The sequence below is a fragment of the Mesoplodon mirus genome, assembly GCF_964341445.2.
Source record: "Mesoplodon mirus genome assembly, chromosome: 2".
NCBI classification, from domain to species: Eukaryota; Metazoa; Chordata; class Mammalia; order Artiodactyla; family Ziphiidae; genus Mesoplodon; species Mesoplodon mirus.
In genome coordinates, this window is record NC_138977.1 from 65,912,580 (window position 1) to 65,926,343 (window position 13,764).

Sequence of the window (13,764 nt, forward strand, 5' to 3'; positions counted from 1 at the left end):
CCCAGTCCGGGAAGATCCCACATACCGTGGAGCGGCTGGGCCCGTGAGCCATGGCCGCTGAGCCTGCGCATCCGGAGCCTGTGCTCCGCAACAGGAGAGGCCACAACAGTGAGAGGCCCGTGTACTGCAAAAAAAAGCAATTGCATATCTTTGCTCTTATTTGACTTACTCTAAGGTATATGTGATAACCCATTTTACAGACGAGAGAAATGAGGTTTGGAGGAGACTCCATAGTTCACGAGGGACAAACAGAATCCAGGTTCCCCCATTGCCTTGTGTTCTGAACATGCAAGTTACGATATCTGGTCCCAGGAAACCACAGACCACATCTGTCAAGGGATTGTAAAGAAAAGAGAGAAAGTTTACCAAAGGAGCTGGACACCATTTGTGTGTGTGTGAGTGTGTGTGTGTGTGTGTGCTTGTAGAGAGAGAACCAGTGATTAGATCCAGCCAGAGATTTTGTTAACAATTTTATTTTGTGCTTCTGAGTGTTTTCCACATTTCTTACAATGTTATTTTTGCAATTAGATATAAAAAAGAACCAGTAAATGATATTAAAACCATTTTAAGTAATGAGAGAGGGAAACTGGGTAATGGGGAAACCAGCATGGATTTGGAGTCAGGAAGCTTGGCTTCTGGTTCTGAATCTTTCCCTTCCCAGCTGTGTGACCTCGGCTGTGCAGCATCACTCTGAGCTTCAATTCCTTTGTCGAGAGCTTGAGCATCGGGCTAGAAGTTCCTGCAGAACCTTTCCCCAGTGGTCTCTCTGGGTCATGAATCATCACTTCTAAGGAGAAAGCAGATCAGGGATTCCCAGTCTGAAGCCCTATACTCCAGTTCCAAACCCACCCCTTTGCTCTTGGGGATCTGGACTCAGGGCATGGCCACGTCCACTCCCTGCCATGGGGGAAAGTGAGAAGAGGCAATTCCTTGTGAATCTGACAAGTTGTTTCCAGCTGCTGCTAACATGTCATTAGCAGGATTTTCCTAAACCTCACATCCACTTTCCAAAGTCACACCAGGCACAGCGGCCTTCTTGTCCTCCTTGGCCCTCAGAGCCTGAAGAGGAAAGAATGCACACTCGAATTTCTGATCAGAGCACTGCCTTCCTCTCCTAGCTGGTTCCTCGCAGGTTACAGTTTAGAAGCCTCATCGAGACGTCTGGACACACTGATCCCTGCTTTTGCTCTGGGGCTGTGTCTCTACTACTTCCAGATGTTTACACAGCTGGCTGCATTACTTAACTGCCTTGACATCATACACCTTGATATTTCCTCTGCACAAAAACAGCTCAGATGGGAAAGAAACTGGCTATTGAGAATCCATGCTCCGCAGAACTAACCAATTGATAACTACTTGTAGAGCACCTACAATGGGCCAAGTATTGGGGTAAGTCTAGATGGACACAAAGATGGAAACACAATCATGCTAACGAGTGTACCCAGTGATTCCTGTGTGTCAGGCTCTGTGCTGAGCCCTTTGTGGCTAGTGTCTCTTTTTTAGCCTCATAACAGCTCCAGGAGATCTATATGTTTTGCTCGGTTTTATAGATAAAGGGACAGACACTTAGAGATGTTAATTCACCCAAGGTCACAAAAAATCTGGTGCATCCAAGGATATCAACCCACATGTGATTGATTCCAGAAGTCACACCACTAAGCATCACTATGTACCGCTCCCCGAATATTTCCTACCCACACGTACCCACTAGTCCAAAAAGAGACACAGCCAAGTAAAGAATAAACATTTGCACCAGAAGTTGGCAAGTGCCACAATCAAGACATGCATCAAGTGCTAGGAGGGCTCTGGCTGTTTGGGAAAGGCTGCCTGGGAAAAGGGCCATTTGGGCTGGACTTTGAAGCCTGAGTAAGAGTCTACCTGACAGAGGAACTCGGGAGAGGACACTGCCACTAGCTGATGATGTTGCCAGGCCCTGACACAGTTCAGTGCTTCCTGCACACTGCCGCTTTCACAGCCTTCTCATTTTAGGAACCACCCAGAGGGTTCTGGGTCTAGATGTCACTTTGCAGCCAACAGTAGCTTCTTAGCACAATCTCTCCCTGCCTGTCAGCTCTTTAAAACCAGGGTCAGGGCCCATCTGGGGTTTTGCCCTGGCACCTGGCACCAAGCAGAGCACAGTCTGTACTGGCTGGATAAATAAACGTTTCATTTTGCAGGACCCATTTCCCAAGCAGCAGCAGCGTTAACAACTAAATTTGTTGAGGGGGGTGTGCCAGGCATCCTGCTAAGTCCTTTTCATGCATCATCTTTTTTAATCCACCCAAAGCCACGCTCTGAGTAAAGAACGATTATTTTCCCTACTTGACACATGAGGTTAAATAACTCATCCAAGGTCACACAGTGAGCAAGTGGTGGAGCCAGGATCATGCCCAGCCTGCGAGGCTTCAAAGCCCATGGCTTTAACCCCTCTGCCACTGGTTTCTCTTTGTCGTGCCCTCGCCGCCCTCTTCGTTCCCCAGGGAGAAGGGCTGTTGCAAGCAGGCCTGATGTGCCACAAACCTCCCAGCACATCCTGCCCCTTTGTCCTCTGACATCTGTTTATCATTTCCCTGCTCCGGAGCCGGCTGGGCCCTGCCTCCTGCCTTGCCGTGATTCAGATGTCAGGGAGGATGGAAGCCAGAGCCTGGTGTCTGAGCATCTGAACTGGCAGAGAGTAGGACAGCCAGTACGCACTTGCGTTTGTTTTGTCAGCCTGCAGCACGGTGTTTGTCAGAGACGGGGACTCGTGGATGCCACCCAAGCCTCCCCAGGCTTCTTGCCGTGGCCCGCCAGGCAGCCTCTCACGGTCGCCCCCAGCTCTGGGGAAGGTGACAGAGGGGGCACCCTGCTTCTTGCCCCCCTTGCCCGCCCCCCTCTCCTCCACTCGCTGATACCACTGCCTCCCCCACCCCCATTTCTGCTGCGAGCCTCCACCGGGATGGAATTCCTCTTTCCCTTTTGAGTAAGAACAGGAGCAGCTCTGGAAATTTCTGAAGGCAGCATTTTTTCAAAGCATGTTCTCTACGACATTGGCCCTGAGAGATGTCCTGCAAAAAAAAAAAAAAAAAAAAAAAAGGAAAAGCAGAAGTTTGGGGAGATGCTTCACGCCCTGCTCTGCTCTCGTGGTTCCCAGTGCACACTGGAGTGACCCAGGCACTGCGAAGGCCTGCAGCGTTTCCCAGATGACACTCTATCCTCGGAGCACTTGCTCTGGATGGGAGAACACACTCCAAGGCTGGAGGGGAAACCAGGCTCAGGCGGGAGACGCAGCGCACACGCCCACCAGCAGGAGACACTCTTCTCTGTGGACCTGGGCAGCCTGGAGTCCCTCCCTCCTGCTGTGTGCGCTGGGCATCTCCTACCCTGTCAGCAAGTCCCTGATTCACTCAGCATCCCCAGAATGGAGTTTTCCTGGAAGTCCTCAGGGCGAGAGCAAAACCAGTGTGGGGAGGCAGGGACAGGCTCTGCATATGCACATTGCACTTACGCAGAGCTGCTCCGGACCGCGGAAGCTCCTGTCACTGAAGATGCGTGTGCGAGGCCAGGCAGGCCGACTATGGCGGCGGGAGTCGGGGGAGTCAAGCCTCAGAGGGAGGCTAGCCTCTTCCTACCTTTCAATTCTAGGACACTGGGAATGCGCTCGGGGAAACTCGAGTGGCCCTGGATAGACCTTCTAGGAGCAAACCCCTGTGACGGCACCCAACACACTTTACACTGAGATGTGCTTACCTGTCTGGCTCCCCAGACGGGGAGCCCACGGACAGGGGCCCACACAAGATGTTCCATCTGTACACCTGTCCCCGGTGCCTGTGTATGTCTGGTCCATGACAGGACTAGATGCAGATTTACTGAATATATGTTACATTTAGGTCAGTGACTGTTGCATGTTGGGTTCCCTGGGAAGCAGTGGTTGAGAGTCCGCCTGCCGATGCAGGGGACGCGGGTTTGTGCCCCGGTCCGGGAAGATCCCACATGCCGCAGAGCGGCTGGGCCCGTGAGCCATGGCTGCTGAGCCTGCGTGTCCGGAGCCTGTGCTCCGCAACGGGAGAGGCCACAACAGTGAGAGGCCCGTGTACCGCAAAAAAAAAAAAAAAAAAAAAAGAACGAGGGCACAGCCCACCAGGTCCTCCATCCATCCACTAGCTGGGTGACTTCCACAACTTACCACATCTTCTGCTGTTCATTTCCTCTTCGTGAAGCAGGGGCTCAGCTCAAGGGGTGCTGCACCCCGAGGCTGGAATGAGAGTATAAAGAGCACCATGCACACGCGTGATTTTGTTCTCACTGTTATGCTCAGTCCTGCTTGACTCCATATCCACAGAGCTCTTCATCGCCCCACACAGCCTGCCCCCTCCCCTCCAGCATGAATATTCTCTGCATCATTTCGTGAATAAACTCATGATCCAGACCTATCAGGGCAGCCTGCTGCTTTTGCCTGGAGTCTGAGCTGGTCCCTCCTGCATCGAGCCCTCAGAGAAGCTAGTGAGGTTCCCAGGAGGAAGAAATGGATTGCTCGGCCAGGGGCTTTCCCCTGCTGTTCTCTGAGCTGGCTGGGGGTCCCATTAGTGAACCAGCCCAGCTTTCCCCCAGCAGGAGAGGACACTGGCATGTAGGATGGCCTGGAGCTGCGAGAGTGCCCAGCTCTTAATGGAAGGGGATGGCAACCCAAAACACTGTCCATTAGCAGCCTCTGCTGTGACCCCAGCCACTCCCCGCAGAGTGCATCTCACCATCTCCCAGTGTCCCGTCTTTGCGGATGGCGGATGTTTTCCTGGCCCAGGATTTCTTGTTAGCACTGATGGAAATGCTCGTGCCTCAGAAGGACTTGGCTGCAGGGCATGAGGGGGCTTTCTCAGCAGGCTGGTGAGAAGAAAGGAAGGGGCATTGAGTGGGCAGTGGCCGGTCTTCCAAAGGGGTAGCTGTTGTTTAATACACAGTGGCCCCAGCCAAGGGTGGCCATGCAGTAGCAGGAATCTTCAGCTAGTGGTGATTTGGGGAGTTTGGGGGGCCACAGCTCCATGGTTTTGGGGTTGGCAGCAGCTGGGAGGACTCTGTTCAGTTCCACATTGGGCTCCCATTCGCGAGGGAGGTGGAATAAAGACAGCTCTTAGATGGGGTGTGTTTGGGAACTGGGGTATTAGGAATGCTGACACAGGGGCTGGCTGAGGGGCAGGGCTGCAGGCACAGTGCAGAAGTGGGGTAGAATATGGGTGGTGGGGGACTCTCTTTGCAACCACAGTCCAGGGAAGGGCCCGGTTGTAGTGCCTGGGCAGGCCCACAGGAGGGAGGGAGGGAGGAGGTCACACCCCAGCACAAGGCTTAGGAAAACAGCAATGAGATATTTTAGAACCACTAATCGAATTTCATCATTCCACTGCTTAAACCTTCCAGGGACTGCCTGTGCCATGTGCCCTGGCCAGTTCTTCACCCCACCTTGCATCACCTTCCTCTCCTCCCAATGGTCTAGCCACTGCCGATTCCTCACAATTCCTCTTGAACACTCTAAAAGTCTTTCCCTACACCAGGCCCTTTGCATATGCTGCTCTATCTGGCAGGAAAGCTCTGACTGCCTTGGGTTTTGGTACCAGCCCCTACCCCGATCTTCTCAAAGTCTTTACTTAAGTATCAACTCCAGGGAAGGACCATCTCTGCCCACCTTATCTAAATTATCCCCACCATCCTCGTATCCTCTATTTTAACATCCTGTTTCATTTCCTTTAGGCTTCTTATCAGAATTCATAGTTATCTTGTTTATTTGGTAATTCACTTGTTTATTGACTGTCCCTCCCTCAAGTTGAAAGACTCCAGGAGGGTAGGGACTACCTCTCTCTCTCTCACTTGCCATTATTGCCAGCCCCAGACATTCAGGAAGCTCTCAGTAAGTGTTAGCTGTTATTTCTACTATTTTATGACTGCCGTGGTGGTTGTTACTGTAGGCGCGCAATAAATATCTCCTGAACGTTGAATGAATATCAAGAGTCACTCTAGGCCCCACTAGCCGGGGGGTTGTGACACCAGACGTGCTGCAGACCCTGGGCGGCAGGAAAGACCTCACTGCTCACTTCTGCCCCTGGTCCCTTCTGGGGGCCATCTCGGCGGGGCATGCCAAGCCCCGGCCCAGGAACACTCGGGCTCCATCCTACCTCTTGCAGGCTTGCCCAGCTGCTGGAGTCATCCCGGTGTTTCCCCAGCACACATACTATCATCTCTTCACCGTGAACTGTATTTAAAATGTAAATAAAAAAAGGCTTTTAGGAGATTTAACTGTTTCCCTTGGTATTTAAATTATTCAATTATAACTAAAGCTATTAAAATACAGTTAATTAAAATTGTTAGATTGTTTTCCTTTGCACTGATCACAGCGTTGCCCGACTTCTCCCTCTAGCTGTTGAATTCCTATTAAAAATGATAATGCCTCGCTTTATTCATAAATGCAGCAACCTTCCTGCACATTCTTCAAGTGATCTCCTCAGTACAAACCGTGCTGTTTTCTTTTCTTCTAGCAGCGAAGCAGAAATTCTGCTGTAGTCTTTAGAGGTTTAATCAGCAGTAAAAGGACTCAAAATTTAAACATTAACATTACCGAGCCACAACAAATAATACCAACCCCTGTAAAAAACTGTCTAGTTCTGATGCAACGTAATGTCATTAGAGACCAAAGGAGAACCCGGAGGTTTAATAAAAGGTGGGACCTAAATAAAGGTTTCATAACTCGCAACATAAAATTACCAGATCCACACATTAAATATTTTATTTGAAAGGTTTCACGGCATTTCTAGTGGGAATAGGTCTGTCGTGGAAGTACGGATAGGTTAGTGCTGCCAGAACAAGAAAAAGAAAAAATGAAGGAAGGAGGAAAGAAGCCTTCTAGAACCAGCTCACATCTCGAGTTTGGTGTGTTTACGATGATGCACCCCGAGAAACTAATTGGTTTTAGTGTCTAAACTCCTGGGCCATGTGTTCACACAAGGATAATGGCTGTTCCAGGTAATGGTGGGCAAGGTGGCAAAGGCACTTAACTTTTCAGAACGTGGCAGGTGCCACTTCCAGCATTCGGAGTGACTTGTGAGCCACGTGAGGTGGTGGCAGTGACAAGTCCTAGTTCCCACATGCACGAGGGGAAGGTGTAGCACAGAGATGCACCGGATTCCGCTGGGGACTAGCTGACTAGGAACCTTCCGTGCTAAGACGGGGGCTGTGCAACAGCATCCTACCCTTCAGGAGCTCACAGCCGCCCGAAGCCCCTGTAAACTGCGTACGGATGCAAGTTCAGACAGTGCTGACCCCAGTAAAGCCTTCATGTGAGGATGAGGAGGGCTACAGGGGAGGCTTGGTGTTGCGGCTGGCTGAGAAAGTCTCCATCGGCCAAGAGAGGGAGAGCACATGGAAAGATTAAGGCAGGGAGGCAGGGAGGAGCTGGCAAGTCTGGGACACTGGGACGTTTGTTAGATCTGGAACACGGGCTGGGTGGATGTGGAAGGATGGGGTGGGAGAAACTAAATTTAGGAACTTGATCAAGAAGGGCCTCGAAGATCGTCCGTAAAGAGTTTTGACATTTTGTCAACTACTCCGAAAGTTGCCAACAACCAGAGCCCATCAAAGACTTATACTGGTCACAGAACTGAACACTGGGGGAGAGCTTAGATTGTTAAGCAAACAAATCAAGTCTGAGGGTTAGGACCTGATGCATCCTACGTACTGAATACCTATGGAAAAGCTCCAGAATTGGCTGCTGAGCAAGTGGATACCCTATCCGAAGGGTGGTCTCTGCCAGTCGGAGCCACGGGACCCATACCTTGGTCTGCAAGTGCCCTGGGCCCTCACGTGGCCCTCCAGTCTTCATCCTGGGCCCATCCACTTGCGCGTTCTCTGCTGGGGACTTGAGCATTCACCTCGAAGCTGCAGGGGGCAGTCCCTGAGCTTCCCAGGTTCACTGCATATGCCTCTTCACCCAGAAGGGCACAGTGCCCCAGAGAAGCAGGAAAGGGAGCTGCAGGGCGATAACATCAACACTGCTGGTCGTTAGGAAAATGCCAGTGAAAAGCACGAGACGTCACTGCAAGTCCATTGGAAGGGCTCTAATGAAAAAGACTGGAAATGCCAAGTCAGTGCATGGAGAAACTGGAACCCTCTCACGCTTCTGGGGGTAGAGCCACTTTGGAAAGCCACTTTGGGCAGTTTCTTCAACAGTTAACACATACCTACCATATGATCTAAGCATTCTGCTGAAATGAAAGCAACATCCACACAAAGACCTGTACGCACATCATGGAAGCTTGATTCATGATTGCCAAAAACTGGAAACAACCCGAGTGTCCATCAACATAGGAATGTATAAACAAACTGTAGTATAGTCATCAGATGAAATACTACTCAGCCCTAAAAAGGAATGAACTATCAATGCATGCTATAACATGGATGAATCTCAAAGCAAATATGAGTGAGAGAAGCCAGGCAAAAAAGAGTACATACTACTACTAATATTTATATAAAATTCTAGAAAATGCAAACCAACCTATAGTAAACTGTTTCCTGGGGCTGGGCTGGGGGTGAGAAGGGCTGGTAGGGAATTGTGACAAAGGAACAGCAGGGGGCTTTTCAGGGTGATGTGTATGTTCATTTTCTTGGTGGTGGTGATGGCTTCATGGGTGTATACATATGTCAAGCTTATCAGCGCACTTTAAATGCAGGCAATTCATCATATGGAAAGTATACCTCAATAGAACAGCTTTAACAAAATTTAAAAAGCCAGGACATTAGGGGCTTCCCTGGTGGCGCGGTGGTTGAGAGTCCGCCTGCCGATGCAGAGGACGTGGGTTCGTGCCCCGGTCCGGGAAGATCCCACATGCCGCGGAGCGGCTGGGCCCGTGAGCCATGGCCGCTGAGCCTGCGTGTCCGGAGCCTGTGCTCCGCAACGGGAGAGGCCACAATAGTGAGAGGCCCACGTACCACAAAAAAAAAAAAAAGCCAGGACTTTGGAGTTTTCTGTTTTACAATTTTAATTTTGACATAGCTTAAAATGCATAGAGTGGCAAGAACAGTCAAGGATCCCCTGCACATCCTTCACCAGGTTCTCCAGTTGCCACATTTGTCTTAGTCACTTTATTATTCTCTCTCTCTCTCTCCCTCCCCACCCCACCCCCATCTATTTAAGACTACACTGGGGACACTGTTCCCTATTATTCTTAAACACTAAGTGTGTATTCCTTAGGAACAAAAACTTCTCCTACATTTCCATAGTATAGTTATGAAAATCAGGAAATTTAACATCCATACAAAACTATTATCTGATCTGGATTCCATATTCAAATGTCACCAGTGGTCCCCATAACATCCTTTATAGCTATTTTTCCTGCCCCCCAGGATCCTCTCCATACTGCATTTGGCCGCCGCGTGTCTAGTCCCCTCTGACTGAGCTCAAATCCTGACTCCATCACTTACGTATCCTGTGACCTTGGGCCTTCACACCTGTGGTCTCTGAGCTGTACAACTCAACCCGACGCCCACTCCTGGGGCCTGGGGGAGAGAGAATGAGAGGACTTCTGGACTGTGTCTTCAGCACAGGGCTGCACACAGGAGGCATTCAGGGAGTAGGATTATAGTAAAACAGCCCAACGCTCTAGAGCCATCATCGCAGACCCTCTGCAAACACCCAGGGCATACAGACTGACCCCCAGCTGGGCCAGGGCCCTGGCAGCCCTCTCCTCCTGCCCAGCCTCTCCTGCCCACCCCTTCCATCACCCGCTGCTATCACACTGACCCAGAGCACTGAGCTCTTCTGAGCAGCGCATCCTCCAGTGAGGGAGGCAAGTGGGTTGCAATGTTGACTTTTCAAAAGCTTCTGTTGATGACACTTTCCTTCTTACATCTGAAAAAAGTGCCTCTTCCCTTTTCTCTCCCTATTGTATATTATTCAGTTCTATAAGAAGTTCAGTCTCAGCAGTGAGGGTGCCACCAACCTGTCTCCAGTCATCTGTCTTGCCCTCCTGGAGCCTCCCTACGCGGATGGGAACACATGGCCGGCCTCCCTGGCCGCAGATGGGGGTGCAGGGCAGAGGGCTGCTGCCTGTGAGGTGGCCTGGGGTGAAATCTTTGCCCTTTGGAGATCATGTGGTGAGCTAAACCACCAGATCACCTCTCTTGGATAGTCTGAATGTAGTGAGAGAGTTGGCTGGCCGGTATATGTAAAACATGGAAAGACCAACAAGCAGACGGACGCAGCTCAGGCTGAAGAGAGCCTCCAGCAAAGCAAATCCCTGTGGGCCTGAGATGGAGGTACACAGAGGAGGGGGAATTGGTGGGCTGGTGGCAGCCAGAAGTCAGAGCAGAGAGACCGAGGGGCTGAGAGCTGCCAGGGTGAGAAGGAGAGTGGGGAACCCACACATGATGGTAAGGACCAAGGGCCCCCTGACCTCCTAGTCCCTATGGCCTTGGTGGGCTTCCCCTGTATTCTCACACTGTACAGTTGTATTCACTTCCTAGGGCTGCCTAGGTAACAAATGACAACAGTCGGGTGGCTTGAGGTAAGAGAACTTTATTCTCTGAAAGTTCTAGAGGCCAGAAGTGTCAGCAGGATTGGTTCCTTCTGGAAGCTCTGAGAGAAAATCCATTCTAGGTCCCTCTCCTAGCTTCTGGGATTGTCAGCAATCCCTGGCATTCTTTGGCTTATAGACCCATCACTCCAACCTCTGCCTTTGTCTTCGCGGGAATCTTCCCATAGCCTTCTCTCCTGTGTCTCTGTACGTCTTCTCCTTTCTGTCTCTGGTGAGGACACTTGCCATTGGATTGAGGGTCCACCCTCCTCCAGGATAAGCTCGTCTCAAGATTCTTACAATAATTACGTCTGCCAAGATCCTCATTCCCAGCTTGTGGGAATAAAGCTTTTGGTCTTCACTATGGCTCCCTGGATCCTTACTGTAAAACTTGAAACATTTGAGAACCTTATTTTTTGGAAGAACGGTGAATCTCCTGGGAAGGAAGAGTCATGGGTTTTTCCATGAGTCGAAGTGTCTCCGGTGGCCTGTGAACCTTATTCTTCCAGGCCTTGGCTTTCCAATGGCCCTGCTGGTCCAAGGCTGTTGGGCAGCTGGTGGAGAAAACGTGAGGAAGGAAGGGAGGGTTTGGCAGAGGAAAGACAGGTGTAGCCCTAGAAACAGAGGTGGTTAGTGCACTGTAGATGGTGTGGAGATGCCAGAGCAAGCAGAGGGGCAGGGATGGGTAATGACAGGAGAGGGACACCAACTGGGCTGCTTCCCAGACAAGTGGCATTTGACCCATCTGACCACTCTGAGCCTCAGTGTTCTCACCTGTAAACTCGATTTCACCAATGCCAGTTGAGCCCCTACAAGGTGCCAGAACCACGCTGGGTGGAGGGCATAAGGCAGTGAGGGGGCATGACTCGTAGGCTTGACGAGCTCCCAACATGGTGGAGGAGGCTGGTGCAGGAAGGACCCAGGGGACCATCAGGTGGTGAGAAATACAACAGCCTTTGGTATAAGCCCTGTGGGAACACTGGCAGCCAGGTGGGCAGGGGACCCCTGAAGTGGGTGCTGCTGAACTGGTGTTAAAGAAGCATAAGAGCTGGTCAGCAAGATGAGAGAGGCCAGAGGTCCAGCCTGAGCTCATGACACAAGCAGAGGCACGGCCCCTGCAAGAACTTGGTGTATTCAGAAATCACAGCATCACCTCCAAAGACTGGACGGTGGGGCTATGGTGGAAACTCCAAGGAAAGGGGCTTGTAGAGAGAGGAGCAGTCCTTGAACGCACAGGAGTTGGGACTTTAGTCTATAGCTTGTGGGGCTGTTGGAGGCTATGACACCAACCGTAGGATGAAAAAATCTACGGTACAAAAAGATCACTCAGACAGCAAGAGGGGACGAGAGGGCACGGGCTGGGAGCAGGAGACCATGAGAGGCTATTGCAATATCCCCAAGAGATATAAAAAGGGCAGTGGCGGAGCAATGGAGAAGAAGGAATGGACGCGAGAGGCATTTGAGGGGCCGCACGCGCGGGGCTTGGTGACCTCACATCAGCCTGCTTCTCGAGCCTGTCTGCAGGTCACGGGAGATAATGGATGCAATGCACTCTGAAAACTGCAGAGCACATCGTCAGGGTGCTGCAGCGGGTTTCTGCTGGATGCTGTTCAGGCTTTCATGAAGTGAAGCCTCTCTCCTCCTCCCTGGCTCATCTCCGATGATGCTTTCCTTTGCCTGTAAGCAAGGGGGAGGGGGGCGGGTGAAAAACAGAGACATTAAGTGCCAAAGCTTATGTTAATATAGCATTAAGGTTGAAAATGTAATCTCCTAGGAGTCAGGAAATTCTGAACCCGGGGTTTCCATGGTAACCCAGCCACACTGCTCCTCTGTCCTTTCGGGCCCTGTTTTCCTTGTTAAATATGATCCCGTCGTATATTATATTTTATCGAGCTAAATGTGTTACCCACAGCATGCAGAGCCCCAGTCAGCAGCAGCGCGGAGCTGCAGGAAATGTGGTGTGTGTGTGTGTGTGTGTGTGTGTGTGTGAGTGTGAGTGTGTGTGGTGTGTGTGTGTGGCAGGGGTGGACCTTCCAAATTCACCTGATATAACACAGCCGCATCTTAGGTCCTTGTATCTAATAAATGAAATGTAATTCTATTAAGAGCAGCTCCTGTGAAAATAAATTGAGCATCAGTGCTGCAGTCCTGTGCTCTGAGGGGGGTCTATAAGGGTGCCCACTCCTCCTGGAGGGACCCAGCCAGGGTCCCACAGCCTTCTCCCAGCACCCTCTCAGCCCCAGGGGCAGGGGCCACACTGCCACCCCGGGATCCCTCCTGGATTGAGTTCTGAGGAGGTGGATTGGAATTACCTGGTCCAGTGGTTCTTCACCCGCGCCAGCCAACTGAAGCTCATCTGTCACTGTTCGTTAGCATCCCAGGGTGCACCAGCCTCCGCAAACAGATGCAGAAAGGAAATTCGATTCTCCTCCGAACTCTCTCTCCCACTAAGGCAGCACAATGGACAAAAGGCTTCCTTGGTGGCAGCAGAGATACTAGGAAGGAGGAGGGAAATGGCTTGTCAGGGAGGACAGCTCAGTGGTGGAACGTGTGACAGAGAAACATCTGTAGGTTAATGTGGTGGAAAGACCATGGAATGCTAGAATCAGGCTGCCCGGGACTCGGCTATCTCCCAGCCATGTGGTCTTCAGCAAGTCTCTTTATTTCCCTTTGTCTTGGTTTCTTCATCTGCAAAACTGGGATAAAATTACCATTAACCTCACACAGGCTTGTTGAAGGATTAAATGGGATAATTGATGCAAAAGCTCACTGTAAACATCTAAATCCCTACACAAATGTTACTCTTACAGGGAGCTCTAGAAAACCATGCTGGATTCTAGACTTATGGGTTCCAGAATTAATGGATAGATCTAGAAGAGAAGTTGGCAAATTTTTTCCATAAGGGCTCAGATGGTAAATATTTTAGGCTTTAAGGGCCATGCTGTGACTAGTCAACTCTGACACTGTTGCTCAAAAGCAGCCGGTGATAATACATAAGTGAATGACTGTGGCTGTGTGCCAATAAAACTTTATTAACAAAAACAGGAAGTAAGCTGGAATTGGCCTATAAGCTGTAGTTTGCCAGCCCCTGGCCTAATACTGCCTTTGTAGAAAGCTGTTTTCTTTTTTTGAATGCTGCTTTTCTGCTCAGAATTTAAATCTGCTTCCTCTCCATCCTCCACCCCTTGCTGCCCTGCCCACTTCCCACCCACTCAAACACATACCTACTTCT